This window comes from Xenopus laevis, chromosome 3L (assembly GCF_017654675.1).
Source record: "Xenopus laevis strain J_2021 chromosome 3L, Xenopus_laevis_v10.1, whole genome shotgun sequence".
Classification (NCBI taxonomy): domain Eukaryota; kingdom Metazoa; phylum Chordata; class Amphibia; order Anura; family Pipidae; genus Xenopus; species Xenopus laevis.
Genome location: NC_054375.1, coordinates 69051050 through 69074033, shown reverse-complemented (window position 1 = coordinate 69074033; position 22984 = coordinate 69051050). Strand labels below are relative to the sequence as shown.

Sequence of the window (22984 nt, the reverse complement as noted above, 5' to 3'; positions counted from 1 at the left end):
CTGATACTTTAGTAGGATGTGAAATGGAAGATTGCAAAGATCAAGTGGAAAGGTAATAGTCACTACCAATTATATTTTGCAGGTGTCTCTTCCCGAACAATAGCTGAAGATCAAAAGTCACTAATAGGTAAGTAGTAACAATCTCTGGTGGTGCTAGGAACTGAAGTTAGCATGCATTAATAGTCTCTAAGAATTTGGAAAACCAAAAGCAGCAAGTAGTGAAAGTGTTTAAGGTTGCTACAAAACATAGGCAGCAAACAATGGTAGTCTCTGGGCCTGTGAAAACCATGGGTAGCAAGTAGCAAAATCCTCTGGGGGTACTGGGAATCACATGCAGCTAATAGTAGGAGTTAATGATGTTGCTGGGAACCATACACAGCAGGTAGGTAAGTTATTCAGAATTCAACCATACCTCCCAACTGTCCCATTTTTTGGGGAGACAGTCCCTCTTTTGACAGCTCATCCCACAGTGCCTCAATTGTACTGAAAAGTCCCATTATTCTCTGTACTGGACAGACTCGATACGCGTGCAGTTTTGTCCCTCTTTTTATTTCCAAAACGTTGGGAGGTATACTTTCAACTGAAAGCTGAAACTATAAGCAAGAAGCATGGTCAAGTCAAAAGCCAAATCAGGAGCAAAAGAGCAGGCAGGTCAGAGACTTGTGGCACCAAGTAGTTAAAGGAGAATTAAAGGCTAAAATTAAATAAAGCTCTAATAACTGCCTATTTTATATGTCTATACTAACCAGCAGTCATTTTTTCATGCAGTTTCTCAGTAATCCTGGAGCTTTGGTCATTTTTAAAGTAAATGCCAAGCTGTTCTGAAAAGGATATCCCTGCTGCAGTACAACAATCTGTCTATTCAGGGCACACGCAGTTATGGTCAGAGGTGCCCTGCGCAAGTGCACTACATTCTTCTTTCTTCCATGTGAAGACCTCTCTGCCCCCACCTGCATATTCTCACGCGCCAATAAGATGAATGTTTCCTGGTTGCCTAGATAAACACTGAAGTGATGCAAAACTTTGAAGCTCCTCTGCTCATTTTTTTCAGTGTGTCAGTGAGAGGAGAAGCAGGGGAAAAGGAAATAGCAGCGTTTGGGTCTGTCTGACTGAGGTCTGTACTAACATAGCGTTAGTTTTATAAGAAAGAGCACTTTTTCAAAAGAGCAAGCTGCGGGGTCAAATTCTTGCCTGTGCTCAGTATCGCTACAGCAGGGGAGGGGAAGTGATGTGGACAGCTCAATATGGCGGCGCCAAACTGATAAACAGTGGGGATTTTGCAAGTAACAGTGCACGAGAATAGTATCGATTTTAAAGTTTAGAAGGTGGCGTCTCAGGAGAAGGGACTAGGACAAACAAGTCAGAGGTTTTATTTTTAAAGCTTTACTTCTCCTTTAAGACAAGAGCAAAAGCCATGTCATACAGGAGTCATAATGACACATTGGAGCTGAACACTGCAAACACCCCGCGGGGGAACTAAAATGGATTCCTAACAATAAGTTACCGTATATACTCGAGTATAAGCCGAGTTTTTCAGCATCCAAAATGTGCTGAAAAAGTCTACATCGGCTTAGACTCGGGTCAGCAGGCAGTAGCTGAGATTGCAGTCACTTTTAATCATTCCTATACCAATAGTTCACTTGGGGAGAGACTGCAATATCCCACAATGCCCTCTGTTGGTTATATGAAAAAATAACAGTGCGCCCTCTGTTGGTTATATGAAAAAATAACAGTGCGCCCTCTGTTGGTTATATGAAAGAATAACAGTGACTGCAATATCACACAGCGCCATCTGTTGATTATATGAAAGAATAACAGTGACTGCAATATCACACAGCACCCTCTGTTGGTTATATGAAAGAATAACAGTGCGCCCTCTGTTGGTTATATGAAAGATTAACAGTGACTGCAATATCACACAGCACCCTCTATTGGTTATATGAAAGAATAACAGTGCGCCCTCTGTTGGTTATATGAAAGATTAACAGTGACTGCAATTTCACACAGCGCCCTCTGTTGGTTATATGAAAGAATAACAGTGCGCCCTCTGTTGGTTATATGAAAGAATAACAGTGACTGCAATATCACACAGCACCCTCTGTTGGTTATATGAAAGAATAACAGTGACTGCAATATCACACAGCGCCCTCTGTTGGTTATATGAAGGATTAACAGTGATGGCAATATCACACAGCACCCTCTGTACATGGTAGTGGGCAGTGGGACAATGCACACAGTAATCCGTTTGGCAATTCTCTGTCACCATCAACTTTGCAAAGAAGTCCTGTTGATCGCTGGGGGGGTCGCTTTGGCAGAATGTGCGCTGCTGGGAGACAGGGCTGTAGTTGTGTCTAGGCTTATACTAGAGTCAATAAGTTTTCCCAGTTTTCGTAGGTAAAATTAGGTACCTCGGCTTATACTCGGGTCGGCTTATACTCGAGTATATACGGTATGTTTTCCATCTTGTTTATAGTAGATTGCTAACTATGTGTGTTACATAGCTTTGAGAACTTTGAAAATGTAATGTCAGTAATCATTTAATGCAATACCTATTTTTCCTTTCTATACAATCGGACATCTATTGTTCACTGCAAGGTGTAGGAAGAAGGAAAGTGATTTTCATATTTATTAGAAAGATTGATTGAGTATATTAATATATAAACTAAATTAACAGGCATAAAATGAATATGAAACATGTCCAGTTTCCAATGAAATCAAATACATATCAAGCAACTTGACTCTGGTCACCTTCTACGCAGTTCCATAAAAGAGAATTTACCAAGAACAGTTTCCAACCAATTTTCCTAGTAAGCAAGTGGTAAGGGGGAAAATTAATTTGAAGATTTAAATAAATAGATGTGGGGACAGAAACGCCATTGGACCTTTAATATCCATGTACAGTGCCTGTCCCCCTCTGATTTTCTTGATTTGCCTGAGGAAGTATAAGCTAGTTTGTTTTGCTCTGTGTCTCTCTAATCCCCTTATGTATACTTACATCTTCCAGTGCTTGTCATTCATTTTTTAGAATCTCTCCACTGGAAAGTCTTGCCAACTTATCCAGACGCAACGAATGTCATAGGTTAGAAGTGCCCCTGAGACTCTAAGCAATATGATGACAAGCTATTATCAAACATTCATTATCAAGCCATTACCAAACGATGCATTAACTTACAGCAACTTGAATGGATGTTAATTCATTGCTGACAGCATGTTAATGGCTACACAAGTTCTGTACTAATCTCACTGTGCCATAGTTCAAAAATCTGTATCAGGGAAGAATTATTCTTATTGGAGGAAAGCCACCTCATAGTACACGCATGGAGCCCTGGCGTTGAACTGACTTGGTGGTTTAGACCTTCAGTCATTAAATTTGCATTTAATGTTCTGTTAGCTTATCTTTTAAAGGGTGTGTGCCTAAAATGAAGTGCATGAATAATTAATGTATCCGTCTTTTTAATGGAGAAAAGTAAGAAAATAATTGCATGTGTGCCCTTTAAAAACTCTGTTGAGACAAGGACAAATAAGTTGCTGAATGTGTATTCCATGTCTCTATTCTCAAATAAAGGCCAGAGCATCTAACCAGTCTCCCCTCATGCTGAATCATGCCCTTAACCATGGCATGTGATGACGGACCAGCATCTATTATTGCTTTCATTATATTTAGGGCGTTATTTATCAAAGATCTAGTTTTAGAGGTTTGTGAGGTTTTTTATACCTTGAATGAACGCTCAACTTGAAAGTTTTCTAATTTATGAATAAACGCAAATGCAAAAAACTTGAATCAGTGCAGTCGGGGTGAAAAACCCAAAAACTCAAATTAATTAAGTTTTTGGGGAAAAAAAATCCTCTACTCGAATTAATCAAGTTTTCGAGCAAAACCAGAAAATACCCCGAACATCATGAAGGCTACAATATCTTCAGATGGTTGAAGGGACCTTTCCAGATTTGGGGGTATAATAAATGGAAAAAAAACCTGGAAAATTCAAGTTTTTTTTATTTGTTTATTTTGACTGAAATATACCCTTGAAAACTTGAATTTTTAAGGTAATAATCAACTCGACCTTTTATAAATCCCCATATTATACAGGGTAAACTGGGGTAGAGAAATGAACTAAAGATGGGACGCTTTGCTTATACCAGTAGTAAACATGTTTCCCAAAGTACAAAAACTTAAAACTGAGGTTAAAATGTAAACTGTAGAAGTAACAGTAAGGGGCACATTTACTTAGCTCGAGTGAAGGATTAGAATGAGCATAATAATATTCTGAATGTAAATGAATGCAAATATGTGATATTATTTTCACCTGCTGAATATAATAAACATTTCTATCAAATACCTCATAGTGAGATGTTCTTAGGCATCTTGCACATGAAAACTTTCCATTAATATTTATAGTGCTTTTTAACTTTAGGTTATGTAGGTTTTTCTAACAGTAGGAAGCCGTTTCATGCCAAGTCTAATTCAGCAACTGGCTTTCACCTTAAAGAGCTGCAATGCAAATATGATTGTCGGTAAGCTTAAAGGACTGGTGAACTTAATTTAATGTGCAGCTTTATCGAACTACAAGTATATGAACAGAGATTTTAAAAGAAACAGCCAATACATTTTCCATATGCAAGTTTTTTTAAAAGTTTAAACACTTACACAGAAAAATGCTTCTCTGTCATTCAAAATCTTGTAAATGTCTATATAGTAAATATGTTTGTTGGTTTATCATCCTATTTATCAACTCATATAGAATACACATCTCTTGAAATTGTGGTATCAGCACAGAAGGATTAAAAGTGACAGAAAAGAAAAGCATGGACTAGAGGTGATCTATGTTGACCTATTTCTAAAAAAAACCCTCATCTGTGCTTTTCTCTTCCATTTATCTTCCATTTAAGTTCCTGAAAATGCCAATACAATAAAGTGAAGTGATTTTACAAAATATGTATTAATACTGGGGCCTAATGACATTTGACTTCTAATTAGTTCTGATCAATATGATCTATTTAGGTAAATCAAAGATGAAAACCTACTAATAGCTCAGGTACATGTGATGCAATATCAAACTTTCTTTAAAAACACCTCAGAAAGAGCAGTGTTGAAAACATAGGCTATAATATTTGTGCTTTTCTGGCAGTAATATCATCTCATCGTGTAGCACAATTATATCAGTCTATCTTTAGCTAAGTAGCTGCATATAGGCTCTAAAAATAAAAGACAATCAATCTTTTTTGTCAAAGTAAGATTATTTTACAATCAATAATGCACAAAACTAGATCATAATTTCAGAGTCATTAAGAATCACAAAAGAACATCTCAAATTTCCTCTAGTGGCTAATATTACATTCTGGTAAATGTTATAACATCAAAGGAGAATGTTATGTGAAAAAAAAAACACATGTCCAGTTCTTCGTTGTTGCTGCTGAATTTTTGTATCCATTTGTGAAGAGCAAATTCTCATAACCGAGCTCGTAATTTTATGAACATAAGTCAAATGTATTTATACATCTGCAGTATTGATAGGGCAGTTTTCATTAGTTAAAAATACAATTTGTTTTCATCAAAATCCTATTTAGCTTGATTTCCAGTGACAAATGCTTTTTCCCAGTCTGCACACTGATTTCTTTCATTACTTTCTTATTTTCTGCTTCCATAATAACCTTGCCAGTAAAGAGAGTTGCCCTCTTCATGGATGATCAGACCACAATCAACACCTTAGGTATCAAAGGTGTCCAACACAATACACTGGAAAGCTTTCATGTGTAAAGAGTGATTGTCCTCTTAGCATGCACACTGTCATTCTTGCAAATCAGTAAATGGAGTCAGGAGGAGATGGAAATAAATGACATATTCATCATAACCACTACAAATAGGACTGATTAAACCCATGGAGCTGAAAACACAAGCATGATAATTAGCTTTTAGCATTCTACAAAAATCCATATACGTATCTGTTTCTTTTTAATATCAGTTTAGTTCTTAAACTTGGTAACTATAAATTCAAAACAACAGCCATCTGATACAGTACTGTCTCCTTATTATAGCTTTAAACTCTACTTTTTTCTACAAGATTTTTTATCTAGTTCTACACTCTGGGGCTGATTTATTAGTAATTAAAGGTCAAGAATGGGTTAAATCAGATTCTTTATTTTATCACTCGCATGTGTTTGCCTCTGCAGCTATTTTTGACACGCTTTCAAAAATAAAAAACTCACCAAATTTTATGTACTATGGGGCAGAGTTATCAAGGGTCAAATTTCGAGGGTTAAAAAACCCTCTAATTCAACCCTCGAAGTAAAATCCTTCGAATTTGAATATCGAATTTGAAGGATTTTAGCGCAAAAGCCTAGATCGTACGATCGAATAAAAATCATTCGATCGAACGAAAAAATCGTTTGAATCGAACGATTTTAAGCGATCGATCGAATGATTTTTATTAGATCAAAAAAACGTAGAAAAGTGCTCTGGAAGGTCCCCATAGGCTAACATTGCACTTCGGTAGCTTTAATGTGGCGAAGTATGAAGTCAAAGTTTTTTTAAAGAGACAGTACTTTGATTATCGAATGGTCGAATAATCTAACAATTTTTACTTCAAATCATTTGAATCATTCAATTCGACCGAATTTGACCAATTCGATGGTCAAAGTACCCAAAAAAATACTTCGAAATTCGAATATTTTTGCATTCGAACTATTCACTCGAGCTTAGTAAATCTGTTTCAGTTTTGATCTGAGGGTAAAATGTGATCCAAAAAAACCCCCAAAAAAACTATTTCGGGAAAAAACTGCATAAGCAAAGAAATTGCAAAAGATATAGAAAACATGCTCTACTTCTTTTACCTCATTTTACATGACCCTACCCTCATTTAATAATAAATCAACACCTTAGTGTTACACATAAGATTGTTTTCCAATAATTCAAAATTTAGTAAATTGTAGTAATAAGCAATATCTTTGCATGAAATAAGATGTAGCATACTTTAATGATTAACTAACGTACATCTCATAAACCGAATGGAGAAATATATCAATAACAAAACTTTAAAGTAACTGACGACGAGGACAAATTCTTAAAATCAGACCCGTCAGCAGAAAACTTGGTATTTTGCAATGTGCAAAGTATATGCTGTCTTCGTCTTTTAGTCTCTACTCCATATTCTTCTATTTTGTTATGCTGTTTTGCTTTCATTGCTGCAGTTCATACAGTATGTGTATGTGCAGTGCACTAATGTTAATGAGAATTTACATCTCAAAATGCTATAGGCAATGTCCTAAGTAGCATATGTAAACAGCAGTAGGATGTCAACAGGAGTATTTAAAGTTAGTTAGATCTATAGAAAGTTTTATGGATCTTAAAGTAATACTGACACGAAAAAACTAAATATTAATGGATATAAAAAGTTACCTATAGGTCAAGTTTATCATTTTTCACTAGGTTTTGTAAGTAATTGTTACTTGAAGTTCCTAAACAAGATTAGTTGCCAATATGATTGACCTTTCTAAACTTGTCATAATTTCTAATACTAATGGACTACTGCAGCACAAATATGATAGCCCCATCATGGGGGACCTGATAGCTAAAGCATCACAAAGAACTTTTATGGCAAAATAATTAAGCAATTTTATATGTTATATGAACAGTTTAATTTCAGGTGTCATGTACCTCACCAACACACACAGACACATACACAAAAAAACTATGTAAAATATATCTTAAACAACTGGACTTGCTGAGTAATCATTGAAGACGTTTCACTACTCACTGTCATATCACAGTAACCCCACAGAATCACACCTCTGTGAGTTTCAGGTGTCACCTCTCTGAAGAGTTACAATGTGCCACTGTGATTGGATTAGTGGAAGAGTTTATATGTCAAGGACTTCCCATACCAGTCAGTCAGTTGAACTGAAGAAGCTGCTCGGATGAGTAGTATGATGTCTTCAATGATTACACAGTAAGTCCAGTTGTTTTAGAATTACTTATACTAGATATACCATGACCTGGATGAATGAAAATATTCATAGTCATATGTAAAATGTACTAAGAAACAAAGCATAAACCAATACAACTAAGCATCCATTGAAATGAATGGGCATCTTGGCAAGTGGCAATGTTTCTGTTATGGAACAGACAATATGACTCTGTTTCAATAATGGTTTTTTTACACAAATTCATAAAGACCTGATTCAGGTTAAGGTTGTGAACACCTTGCCCAATATTTTCCTTCAACAAATTGTGACGACAGAACATCTGCATTTCTGTGCTACTAAAATTTTACTTGCGGTCATAAAAGCATTAATAGCTAGGCAAACTATTGAATTTCTAGGCATATAGTAGTAGTATTCCTCAATTCAATACTTTTTAAATGTGCCCATAAATTCATTTCATACCTCAGAACTCTTAGTTTATTTTGGAAAAATAAAAAATGTTACTACTGAACCACATTTATGACCACAGTTTATTTTATTCACCAGTGAGTGTCAGTTCTACTGCCAGAATCAGGAGACCACAATGGTGAGTAATGGGAATAAGGCAAATGTATTATTCTTATTTTTTGGAAAAATACAGATGCTGACACATCCACGCTAGCAGTGTTCTTCCTCAATCATTAATTCTAACTTTACCTTATTCCCAACTGGTCAGTTCTAATTCAGGCAACTGGTCAGTTCTAATTCAGGAGTATTGTATGTCTCATTGCAAGATACAGAACAGAGAATTTTGAAAATTTTACATTATCTAATGTTGGTGGAGGAAGCCATCAAAATGGAAAAATATTGGTTCATTATAAATATGAGGAAAGCATATTTGTGGCCAGTGCACTACAGTAAGACTTTCTTATAAAGACTACATTAGCAGATACTGCCACACTTTATACAACTATGACATTTTGGTCAAAATGTTCCCATGTTAATTTAAGGTATCTTCCAATGAGGGCCAATAATAAAAATCCATTATGATAAACTGTATTTTGTGATACAGCTCAAACAAGTTTATTATAGATGTTTGAATCAGTATGATTGTAACAACAAGATTGTGGAACCAATTCTCATAAACTTTAAAATCATTCGAATAAACATCAGATTGTTTGAGCACCCACCATACAGTTTATTTTATCTACCGGACTATTGTCATGGACGATGGAACAACAACACAAAGTTTCTCAAAAATGTTATTGTAATCTTTTCACTAAAATACTTACCTATGTTAAAGTTAAACTTAGATCCAGAGATATATCAGTGATTACAGGCTAAGAGGAAACTTTGAAAAATAATCCATAACTGTTGCACTGGTTGCATTTTTCCAGGTACATGACCTTTAATGCAGTCAAATGTATGTTATGTCAAACTCTCATTCAGTGTAATGAAAGTCTTCTGTTCCTGCTATCACAATAATATTACGAACATCTCCATAAACATTTTTCAACAAAAATGAATATTTGAGAGTGTTCACATTATTGTAGCTCAGATTTACAGTTCCCATGTACAATTTCCTTTTTCTGGTCATTGCAACTTTTGCAATACATTTTACTTGACTGTGCAAAACGTGGTACTGACAGTATATGATGAACTAAAACAAAGGTGTTAATATATGATTGTACCTTGTTTACTAAACAGCTGGAACAAATATCTCTTGTTTTATAACCAAACCTTTTTGCGATAAGAATAATAATGCTTTATTATTTTTATTCTATATCATTTTGCTAACCCTCTACTGGATGAATTACAACGGTTGAGAATTATTTGACATTTCAATTACTTCTTTTAAAAGTACCTACATTTTCATGTTACTTTTGTAATCTTGTTTCTTAATAGCTTTTGGCAGTCTTTGAATGGGATAATACAAAGCCTTAGATAAGGTTGCAATTATTTATAGTATTTAAGAACAGCTCTGAAATTTACAGCACAGCACAGGGAGTACGGAGAGTACAATCACTGACTTTTATTAGTATTTTTGATAAGAACAAGAACAATGTATGATTTAATTCAGTTATTAATGTCTGACACCTGTGATTTCATAGAATATAAATGCCCAAAAAAACTCTTCCTGGGCAATCAATGTCATGCTCTTTATATTGTCTTCATAGTATATTCTGAAATTTAGAAATGTTCTTAGCTTGTCATATTTTCATCCTTTCTTTTAATGTTCATGATGATAAATGGAAGAGCCCATTACAGTTACCAGTACTATAGACAAGTCATTTTACACACAATTCTTACGATAGAAATACATAGCCAAACAAAATATATTAATTTTGTGATCCTGTGAAGAATTGTATGACATGATCATTACAGTAGATAGTGACAAGAATGTTTAGAATTGCATGCATATACAAGGTGCAATCAAGTTCAAAACAGGCACAATACCATTCAAATATTGTGAACTGACATAAGTGAAAAATTCATGATCTTTGTTGAAAAGTTGCAAATGATTGGATTTAACATTAATTCAGTATAAAAGTAAATATACAGATGATATAAAAGATAAGTCATAAGTTTAACTATAAATTCATATGATGCAGCTCTGTTATTGATGCAAAATTGTCATAATGGGCATGCACAATGCCTGCACCAAGAACAGCTCATGTTAATATGATTAAAGTTTGTTTGCCATGCATTGTGTTGCTTTAGTTGATGCAGCATAGCAAGGAAAGCAACAGTCAAAAATCTCAAATCAGTAGAAAGAGTGATATAAATGAAAAACGTTATACACATTTTAAGTTCTAGTCGTTTCCACCATCAGGCACTTTTTTTTTTGATGCTTTTGTTTATTTTATTTAATTTGGAATAAACACGATTTCTGACTGTAACCTTAGGCACAATAAGTAATCTCAGTCTTTTGTTATATACCTCCCAAAATAGCCATTGGATTTAAAACTGATATTTGTAAACGAATGTAATTTAAAGCATATACTGATGTCATCTTATATATGTTTTACATTTTATTGGAGACTACGTGTGTCTGCATTATGGATAAACACTGGAGCCTCATTCATGCTAAGCAAGCTTTTGCATGCTCTATATAGGAAAATTATAGTGTCACAAATCTATTATACTACAGTATGTCTGTAAGATATATGGGGGGCAAAGTGTTCCCTAGTCTGGCAATATACATGAACCAATCATTTGCTTTTAGAAGTCTAAGGTAGAAAAAAAGCCAGAGATCTATTTTTTAGTACTTGTAGCAGATCTTTACCAAATTTTATTTGCAGAATTTTACCAAGCCTAAGAAAAGCTTATTCCTCCTCTTCTATGTCTATAGCTACAGTAGAGTTTCCATTCTCTCTGACATAGTACTGTTATGTGTGGGACATAATGCAGCATAATGCTGCAATTTGTCATGGCCACTTACATGGGAACAAATGACTGTTTGCTGTGGGAAATGTGACTTTTCATTGGATCTATCACTTCAACAGGTTTTGCAATACCTTAACTACCTCTGTAGAAGTGGCTGAAATCAAAGTCTTATAAATGTTATAGCAGACAAGTAGTGATCTTTTTCTGGCACATATATTACCAAATCGCCAGCATAAGACACACCACGTTGTGTGTAGTTAACCCTAGACTTGTTTAGGACAGCCAGTTGCATTATATTAAGTGTATTTTCTCTAGCGATTGAGATATAACTTCTAGCCTTTTTCTGGACAATTTTTGAAAAAGTTCTCACAGTATATGTCCTTCAAATAGCTTTCTATGCCTTTACATTTGATCTCCATCTTATTTCTTGCTATTTAGTTTTAACTCATGTAGTAAAGAAACAAATTAAGTTCTATCAATAACCTTTTTCATATATCTTCTAAGTTTTATTTTAGTAAAAGTTTTATTTTAGTGAACACTTAAACCATTATAATAACTTGTCATGCTTTATCAGAGCTTTCATTTCTGCTCCTGGAATCAGATGATTTCAAGCACATAGTTAAAGTAAAATATGCATCTATCTGCAAGCATGCTGCATTGGTAGCGCATGTCCAATTAGCAGGAGTAAAATATAAACTAATGGTGATACTTATCCCTGGAGAGAGTATGTTGGTGTTCCCTGTCATCGTTGTCACCTTACTGCCACTGCCTGTAGCTGGTAAGGCATACAAAAAGAAAAAAGTGATTAATTCTGCACAGAAAATTAGTCTACTGTAAGTGAAAATCAATGTGCATCTTGCCTTGAACCTACTTGTCAATTTATTCCAAAACAATAAAATATAGCGGCAGAATATATATATTACCAGCTGTATATCTCTCAGCATGGTACACAAAAATTGCAAGAACATATTTTCCTTGAAAAGTATGATGAATCAAAAAAAATAAATCTGTGCTTTCCCACCTTTCCTATGTTGCCAAGCTTTTTCATATGTACAGTAATACGCACCTAAGTAGCAGCAAATATATTACTTAATCCTACATGGAGAAAGAAATGCCTGCAGAGCCCCTCAGTTGATGAAATAGTTGCTGAACAACGCAAAAACTAAATAACTGCCCACTTTTTTGATGTTTACAGCTAACAAACAAATTTATAAACAACATAACACTGTTATATTCCAAAGGTTTAAAACTAGGTCTTACAATTTGAAAGAATGACAACAAAGGCAACAAATCCCAATGAATTATTTGATTGGTTGGAGAGAAGTTGATAACCATTTTATTAAGACAGGCTCAAGTTTAAAAAGTTAATTAATGTTCTCACTCAGTTAAAGGGGAACTCTGGGTTCTGGCAAAAAATCTCCCTTTCTCAATAGGAATGCATTATTTTTTTTTTACCTTTTTTAGTCCATTTTGTTCAAAATTTCTTCCTAATGGTTACTTAGCCCTTATCCCCTCCATTGTCTCTGACTCCTGCTATAGACCTCTGAAGTGTAAAAGTAATTGGTAATCACAAATCTTGATGTCATCATGCTCAGGAGATAGCAGAACCTTAACCTCGGATAACCTCCTTTTCACCCCGCCCTCAGTGTACATTCAAAGATCCCTGGACAGTGAGATTGATTAAGTTAAGGGGCAAGGGTGTTTTAACTTTTTCCTCTTTTATTTTTATAGGAGCAGGCTACAAAGAAAATGCTGTGGTAAGGAGAGCCAAATCACTGTCCCGGAGACGAATAAAAGATAAGGAGAGGCATTATGGTAGATGTAGTTTTTGATCATGGAATTTGAAAAAATAGTGGTGATGTCAGAAGCATGTTTAACAAGCCTACACCTTTTGAAAATAAACAGATGAATACTGCTAGTTCTCTGCAGCAGAAAAGAGGTAAATTAATATTCTTAACAATATTTTACATATTAAGGACACTCTATTGATGATTTTCATGATGAACTCGTAGTTCCCCTTTAACATGGAATTAAAATGATTAATCTAAACCTAACATAGTAAATATACATTATATATTATATTCTTGCCGCCCTGAATACTGTGATATTTGTTGTACTTCTTATGAACAACTACATTATTAGAACATGGAATGATGGTAATTTTAATTTGGCATGCATAAAACTTTAAATACTAAAATTAAGCATTCCATTAGGATTTATTCTGATCCACTCGGTGATGTAGATTCATTTGATTTCTATGTAAACATTTAATGTACAAATTATGTCATATAATATAAAAAGATGTTTCAATCATCCCTACAGCAAGTGCATTTCAATTATTTCTATTTTGATAGACTGACTTGCCAAACTTAACTTTAGACAGTTTGAACTGTCTTTTATGTACAATACAGAAGTGAAACAATTCAGCGCTCTGCTGAGACAAAGAGAGTGTTGGAATGTTGGTTACTTTTGTACCAATTTCAGACGATATGTAGAAATAATGTATTGAAAATGTTAACATGTTTTTCTTTAGTTACTATAAAGATAACAAAAATATATCGAAAGTGGCTTCTGTGAAAAAGTATTTTTCTTAGTTGAGATCATTTAACACTTTTTTTTTAAATAATTGGAAACTATTTCAATATCACCTACTGTATGTACTCTTTTGGCAAAATATATGTAATGGCAATGACCTAGAAGGATATGTCTTTTTTACTGCCTAAAACATTTACAGTTTTGCTATGAAAATGCAGTATGATTTTGATTCTTTTTAGAATCATTCTTTTTAGAATCAGAAATTCTGTATATAGCTTTTCCTTTTCAAGAGATGTATATATTTAGATTGATGTTACTAACCATAAAGAAGCTTGTATTTGAAAAGTTAACCCTCTGAAAAGGTTCCCTTGAATACCAAAGGCAAATAAGAAAAAAAATGTGTCCTTTAGGCAGGGGTAGACTTTCTTCAAAACAATATTTTTTAGTTACAAATTGATAAATGAACCATGTGGAGGCTATTTGTTGAAAAGTAGAAAGCCAAATCTATGGCGCTTTAGCTACTGATGAATTTGGACACAGCTATCCCTCAGCAGATAATCATTCAACTAAAGGTGGAAAGGCAAAAGTTAGAGAAGCTTGCCTTTTGAAGTTGAATGCTTACTGCAAGAACACTACTGTATATTGTTTCTTTCATTGTTTTTCTTTATTTTCAAAATTAATTTGAAACCTTACTCTGTCAAATTCTACCATATATTTAACATGACTTCTGCATTCTAGCATGTAAAAGGTAACACTGTTTTAGAGCTACAGTATAAGTATATTCTATATTTGTGAATAATTTATATTTCATGGTTTTTATTTTATGGTTATGTAAAATACAAAATAACATAATCCCCTTCCTCCACTTTCAAAATAACATTATTGCATAACATTTAAACAAATTGTAAAGTATGTGGGAGTAAATGAAAAAATGGAGAGAATGGAGAATGAAGTGACATTTTAAATGATTCATACTTATGATTATATACTACAGGTTTTGCGGCTTTTTTATACCATGGAAATTAATACTGCTCATACGTAAAATATTGTTAACTGTTAATTTACTTGACTAAAGAGATATATAAATTAAACTATAAATTAAATTATTTGCAGTACCAACAGCTGAAGCCACACTAAGGACTTTTTAAAATGTGTTTATAATGTTTTTGTAATAATAATATCAATCATATCAAGTCAGTTTTACATATTCCTGTTCTATAATATGATATAATATGATACAATACTTTAAAAACTAAATTACCATGTGTAGTTTATGAAGAACAAACAAGTATGCTTTATTTTAAGTAATTATGTGTCACTAAAATATGTCATAGGACATTGACAAATAATTATCTGAATGGATGATCTCCTGGAAGGAAGCCACAGATTTGTGATTAAGTACCAGTGTCTGCAGATTAATTAATTTCACATAACTAATACCAGATTTTTAAAAATATATATTTTTTTAGCCAAAATTAATTAAAAGAAAAAACAAATATATTGAAGGTTGAATCCTGAGGAATTTCATACAAGAATCAATTTTCCCTGGTAGGAAAGTAGGTCAGAGAATGAGTAGAACTGGAATTTCAGATTAAGCACATACTAGGTTAGAAATAGAAAAGGCAGAGATATTTATTGAAAACACTGCTATGGGTTATTCTCTGAACAGATTCTGGCCCTCTGGCTTGAAAGATGATTTCTACCTTATTACAGGCAAGGTTACTTTCTTTATTTGGAGGGAAAACAACCAATACTTTCCAATTAAGCCAAAAGCTGTCAATACATTTTTTTTAGCTGCATGTGCTTATTAACAAGTGGAAATTTTGGATGACAGTACAGTTCAGCAGCAGCCTTTTACTACAGCTAATTCAATTAAATATTATTTTATGTATTTGAATTAGATTTGTTTTGCCTTCATTTAGGATTAATCTTGTTTTGGGGTGAGAGGGTAAAGATAATGGGTGAATGTATAAGGCTGCAGTTGATTCCTTCTAACCCCATCTTACTCTTACTGCACTGGGCTGTTTTTAACTATAAATCTCTGCACCTTAAAGAGACAAAGTAAATTACATTTTGAGGCTCAGATTGATTGATAAACATGTTCTGCCAACTTCTTGATTGCTGCAATGAATTATTAAAAAAAACTTTTTTATGGCATTACAAAACAAGGGGTACTGCCTTCCTTTCATCAGAATCAGCTTCAATGGTTTTCAGTAGGTTTCAGTATGCAAAAACAGCATCTCTTTTTCAAAGAAAGACTTTGGTCATGTTTAGATATCTCATGATTTCCATAATTTTCACATGGCATAAGACGCTGTGATATGCTACAGGACAGAACACCTGAACAAAATAGTATGCATCTTTACATAAGGTCTAAAGCTTTCCAAAACAATATCAGTAGTAGATAAGTAGGGTTGTTTAGATTGCTACATTCCTCTAAACTATTGTGTGAGCCCCGAACATGAATCAATGAATATCTACCTGGATTAGACTTCATCCCTGAGAACTAGAAATATAGTCAGCCAGTGGCCTGAAGCATGTGCAAGCTTATTGGCTAACAGAGATTTGGATGGGGCATGACCTCTACATATTTTGATAATTTGATGAGAACTGAAACACTGGATCACTACAGATCTTCACCCAATCATAGGGCCATTAATTAACAATCATTAACCTTTTTAAAGCCGATGTCCTCTGCTAAAAGGTAATTGGAAAAGAGTTGAAAACTTGAAGGTTAGGACAGGAGGACATTCTATATTGTATTTCTATTTCCTATTGTAAATTCATTTTTAACACATAAAAGTGACTGTGATTTGTCACCTTGAAGAAAATGTATAGGCAAATTGCCTGAAATCTTTTTCATGGCCATATAAACAATATATAAATCATCAAATGTCAAATACAAGCTCTTGAAGCAATTTTTTATAAAATGGAAACTCTGTTGAGTCCCTGGTGTAAAGATCACATCATTCAAGCTAACTGAAGTGTTAAAAGATTGGCATTACATAGCTTATCTAAATCTTACAATTCTGCCTAGTTTAGCATTCAAACAAAACATTGTGTGAAAAATCATTAAAATATAATTATTTCAAGATGCATAAAAATGATTTAAAGGGGGATTTATTTGTTTTTTTACTTACTACTTATATAGATTTTCTGCCTTACTATCACTTGAGACCTTGTTGCCAACTTTCTTTGATCCAACTTATAAGGTGGCTGATATCAAGGAATGGTGGCCCTGTAATTTCCTGATTATTTAATGCATCCTCCATGTAATCCTGGGAGGAATCATCACAAGTTTATGTACCAACAGTGTGTCTGCAATCCTGAAGAACTGCAGAGCTGTCTGCTTAAATACCCAATAATGGATGGAATTTGGTTGAAACTAATCAAACTGTCTGACTATATTAGTCATTTTATGATTTTGCAAAGAGATACTTTAAGAGACAAAATAATTTTAACTATGTTAAAAGCCATGTATGTTATTAAAGGAGACCTCTGTGTAATCATTCCAGAGGCCCCTATCCCACCACCAAATTGCAGTTGTGTCAAGCTGGTACAAAAGAGGATCCATACAGGTTTTAATTTTTTTTAAAAAGAAAAAAAAAATGGGGAATTAAAATGTTTAAAGCCCATTTGTCTTGATTACTAACAGAGGACCCTGCACATGTGAGAAAATAAACCCTAGATGTTCAGGTTGCACGTATGAGCATCCCCTACTGCAAAGTAGGAGATAACATGTTGTATAATGGTAGTGATGGGCGAATTTGCGCCGTTTCGCTTCGATGAAAAATTCACTAATTTCACGGGAAATTCGCGAAACAGCGCCCGTTTTTTACGCCGGCGCCCGTTTTTGGCGGAAAATTTTTTTTTCGGAAAATTTTTTTTTGAAGCCGCCGAATTTTTGCGGGCGTTTTGCGAATTTATTCGCTGGTGGCGAATTCGCGCCTGGCGAATAAATTCGCCCATCACTATATAATGGCGTTGAGAACAAAAGTTCATAGGTATAAGGGATGAGGCAGTTTTTAAAAAAATCTAAGGCCACCCAACATCTATAAATAGTTTTATAGACAGGCAACATAGAATCTACAGTGCCTACATAATGACAAATGGTTGCTTATATGGCAACACACAGCATAGATCAAAAAGACAATGGCCTGCACTAAAGGGATTAAGGGGTTTAGGGGTAACATTTTATAAATATTTTATGGTGACTCACGCGATCCTCTCCTGCATGTATCTTTTTATAAAAATGATAAAATTAAGGGGGCCCAATTTGTTTAGTTGATTATATCCTCAAACAGATGGACAAAGGTTTAAAAAGAGAGCATGATCTACAGTATATCCATCACCCTGATTAGCATACTGTTTGTTTAGACAGCTGACTTTTTCGCAGCATAAAACAATTCAGTAACAATGCATTTTTATGCTGCTAGTAATTAATCCCCAGTAAAACAACTTGTTTAGGAAAACAAATATTATATTGCTTCAGTTGTCCACATGGTGTACCTGCATAGTATACTTACTTTATTTCTGCACATAATAAATGGAAATTAAAATAAAAAATGCCAGTAAAGAAGCAAGATTTTCAGACATACAAGAGCGGTGTCATCCATTAGTGTCTCTGTTTACAAAAAATCAATGTTATGCATTAACAAGAAAATATTTAGTCATTAAGATATGTTTTGCCAAGTATTTAAAGCACTACTTTAGAACATTTTGCCTGTATGTGTTCAAGAAGGCATAATGAGAGAGTTCCAAATCAATAAATATATATGGATAGCATTCTGAATCATAGCATATTATACATTCCAAAGTACTTGTACATCATTTTAATGAAAAATGTTTGATCATTTTGCATGTGTCTTTTTGTGTCAGAGCTACTTTTAATTTTTACTTAAGTAAAACTATTTTTTCTTTTACTTAAGAATATTTTGAAAAGTAGAAACTGTGGAAGGTGGCATTAACTGGAGATTATTCTGTTCTAAAATCCATTTGAATAATCATTCATAATATTTCCAACTTGTTTTACAGTAGTAACACACAAAATCATTCTGGACTGATTCTCCAATAATTTCAGTTGTTTTAGTGAATGTAAATATAACTCCACAGGGCCATACTCCTTTATGTAAGTAATTCTTATTTGAAAAAGCATGCTCCCGAAAAAAAATCTATACAATATACAAAAATAACTATGAAGAAAAACTAAAATAGAACATTATGTGTGTACTAAGATTTTCTATGGAAATGGGCTGCAATCACACTAATCTTTAAATGATTTAAGAGGATTATCAGGGATAAACAGAACCAAAATCTACATACCTGAAATGAAATGGCATCTTTGAACTATATCAGCTGAATATTTCTGAACTTTTTCAAATTGACATTAATGTAAATAACTATCATGAGTCACTGCGCTACCTCTAACAGTTGTTGCTGCAGGAACATATTTTTTTAATCTAGAAATAAGCAACCAGTAATGATTTAAAATATACTTACTGTGTCTTTTATAATCTTTTGCTGTTCAATTTTTCTGTCTGCAAAATAAAAAAAACAAAGCTACATTTAGTTGTAAAGTTACAGTATGAAATCCTAAAGGAGAACATTGTTAATATGTGGGGTTTTGCAGTGATCAAGCTTTCTCTGTGTGTCATTTTCCATCACAGAGCATTTCAAAAACTAAAACAATTTAAAATATATGTTTGCTACCTTTAACAATAAAAATGAAAATGCATACTTTGCATCTTGCTTATTAATAACCCTTTGTCTATTAAAAGTAAGAAGCACCACACTGCCAAATGACTGTAAGTAGCAAATACTTTTAAAGTTTATTGAAAATCCGGCATCTCAGACTGGTCAAGGTTGCATATAAGTCAACGGGAGATGTCCCAATGATTTTTTGATGTGCGCTAGTTTTCGGGTGAAAATTCTGAAAAAAATCGTGAAATTCGATAGAATCGGATGAAAAAATTCTAAAAATCGGATTTTTTACCACAAATCAAATTTTTGGGAAAATGTAATAATAAATCAGTTTAAAAAACCCAAGCAGATTTGACCAGAGTTTGTAGCAGAAAATATTGAGATAAATTCGGACTTTGATAAATAACCCCCTAAGTACATACCTAAAGTACCTAAAATGTAATTCATAAAGATTTTTTAAAAATGTTTTGATAAAACATGTGATGTACAGAAAGCATTTGAAATATGTATTATTCTGTTCATAAGTTTTCAGCATTAATTCAAGGGGAGGCCCATTTATCAAAGGTCAAATATAAAATTCATGTGAATTTTTTTAATTTGAATATATTCACCATTAGACTGGGAGGTTATTTAAAAAAATCAAATGTCTAATAATCGATTGAATGGTTCCTAACCGAAAATTTGAATTGTATTTGATTCGCATTCTATTTGTACGAATCGAGTTTTTCTCTGAAAAAAAACTTGAATGTCAGGACTCAGGAAGGCTATTAACATTTCCAGATGGCTCAACAGACCTATGCCATTGATTTATATACTTAAACATGAACTCGGCAGAATATTCAAATAAGGACTCTTTCCATGGTCGAGGTGTGATAAATCTCACATTCAATTTTACATACAAATAGGGGGATTAAAATTCAAATGTGTGAATTTTAAACCTCGACAATTCATATTCAAATTCGACTTTACTATTCGACCCTTGATAAATCGGCCCCTTAATCTATAGTTTAATCAATCCATGTAAAAAAATCTGTTGCACAAATTCACGGTGGATTATCTAAGAATAAAAATTAATTCAGTAAACCAAATAGTTATTAGAGTGGCTCAGACAACAGACTACTTAAAAAACTGAAAATACATTCTTAAGGATTTTGACCTGAGAAAAACCAGTTAACGGTATATTTTCCCTGTGTGATTAAACTAAATAAACAATTCTATCTAGAGATTATACATAAATTAAATTGAAAATACCCAGATTAAAGAAAATGATTGGAAAAAATTAAAAATGTATTGAAAATAGCAAATCATTAATATGAAGAGAGAATATTATGATCACAGCCATGCAGTCACAATGAAAGGAAAAAGTAGTGGAAAAAGTAGCGAATTATCAAGAAGATTTAAATTTAGAGATAAGATACATTTCTGTTTTAAAAACAAAAGTTCAAAACAACTGAATGTATCCATAATATCTATAAAGTGAGCTGGCTTTTCTTGCATATAGAAAAGGATAAGAGAAATACGCATGAGTATAATTTGATATCCGCAGAATTCTTCATGCCTTCATTTCCTACTTGTAAAGTGCACACACTAGACCCCACATAGCTGACTCTCTTTTGACAGCCCTGCATTGATTACCCATCTCAATCTTAGCCTTCTTGCTTTCTCCACCTAACCTTGTTTAGCAGCATACAGAAACAGCAACCCATAATGATGCCCACCTTATTGATCTGGTTTTTACCTAAGCCTTTTCTGCATCCTGCCTAGAGTTTTGGTTCCTACAATAAACCAGACTCACAGCTCTGTCCCATCAGTCAATGTTAAACACTGTTGCAAGAATCTGCTATCCGAAAGAAAATGCTTCTTCCCTGGTAAAATCTTTACCATGGTTCTCTGTCAAAAAGTATATATCTTACAAAAGTTTCAGCTATTCATTTTATTAAGTTCTTTATTTCATTATTTTTATAACAAGAAAAACAATGGAGGAACAGAAAGAAAAGAAGGGAAAACAAGGGAAAAACAATACAAAAGCAACTTTAGAAATCCAGCATAGTTTACACGTAAAATCATATTGTGGTTCTGCTTGGCAGAAAAGTTTGTCATAGGACCTTATTTATAACACTAATCCAACCTTTAAAGTCAGGTTAAACCTCACCAAAGTCACCATTTAGAATCCATTGTTCCCATGTTTTATGATACTCATAACTCATTTTTCATAGCATGATTTCCTCGTACTTCCTTATATATTCTATTTACCTACACCAATCTAGTATTGAAGGAGGTACAACCGACTTCCTCCTCTTTGGATTATGGCTTTCACAGCCTCGATTAAATACAATAAAAATTTACTAGAGGCAATTGAATTTATATGCATATATCTGTTTTTATGTTACATTATCAAGATTGAGGGTGGTCTCTATGCCATTTATCTTCAATCACCTTCTCTTTTATTAATGATTCTTTATGAAGCCACCCCCCCCCCCATGTTTTGCTCTTTATTAAAATATTGTATTTAATTCTTGGCTGTTTGTCTCCCCATACAAATTATGTAATACATCTTTTCTGGTTATGAAAAAAGTTAAATCAGCAACATTTAAATTTTATAAAGAAATCTTGGTAAGATCACAATTTTAATTATTTGAATCCTACCAAACCAGGGTAGCTGAAGTTTTTTTCTTCAAGTTTTTTATATAGCTTAAATTTACAATGGTATAAAGTTTGGTTTGTACGCATTATTTTGATCATTTGGAACATTTTTTTTACATCACACATTTTGATGGGTATACTTATTTTCATATAATGTATTTCAGTGATGTAGCTTGCATACCTATATGTCACCTTATGCCCCAGATACTATGCAAACAAAATACGAAAAACAGTAACATTGAAAACATACATAAAATATATAAACACTTCAGGTCTGTTTTGATATTTCCTTGTTCTTTCATTTTTTTCCTTTGACAGTTTGACAGACCTAGTGGCAGAGATGTCAGATGTTTTGTATAGTGCTCACTAGAGTGACAATACAGACAATTTCACAGTGCTGCTACATTCTGTGCACTGCCCAAGTTCATCAGGGCCTCAAACAATACCATTTCATCAAATCAGTAATTTTCTAAAGTCTAGTTCTTCTAATCGCAGCTTACTAAATAGAATTCTTTTTGATTTTTAAATAATAAGTAGATTTTGATCATGTGTAGAAACAAGGAAATTACACCTTACCTGCCCTGAAAATTTGCATTTATTTTGATTTATTTTCATTAACTATTGCTACTTCCTTAATGTAAAATAAAAATAATATAGTAAATGGTTACAGCTTACATTCAGATAATCCATGGTTTACATCATTGTTATGACAAATTGCATAGTTTAAACATAAACCAGAGGAATTATAAACATTTAAGGGAATTTAAAATAAATGTATTTAAAACTGATTGTATTTTTCTTTACTAAAAACTAAATTATTGTA

At 33.4% G+C, this 22984-nt stretch overlaps 1 protein-coding gene across 5 annotated transcripts in view; it reads right to left on the bottom strand.

Moving 5' to 3' along the window:
* The window catches only part of LOC108711107 (synaptotagmin-1), a 308629-nt gene that overhangs the window by 188902 nt on the left and 96743 nt on the right, over positions 1-22984 (bottom strand). For all 5 annotated transcript variants that reach the window (XM_041586373.1, XM_041586368.1, XM_041586370.1 and 2 more), the window contains one exon: positions 19318-19355. The gene's annotated coding sequence lies outside the window, so the exon portion shown is untranslated. The remainder of the gene's footprint in view (positions 1-19317; positions 19356-22984) is intronic.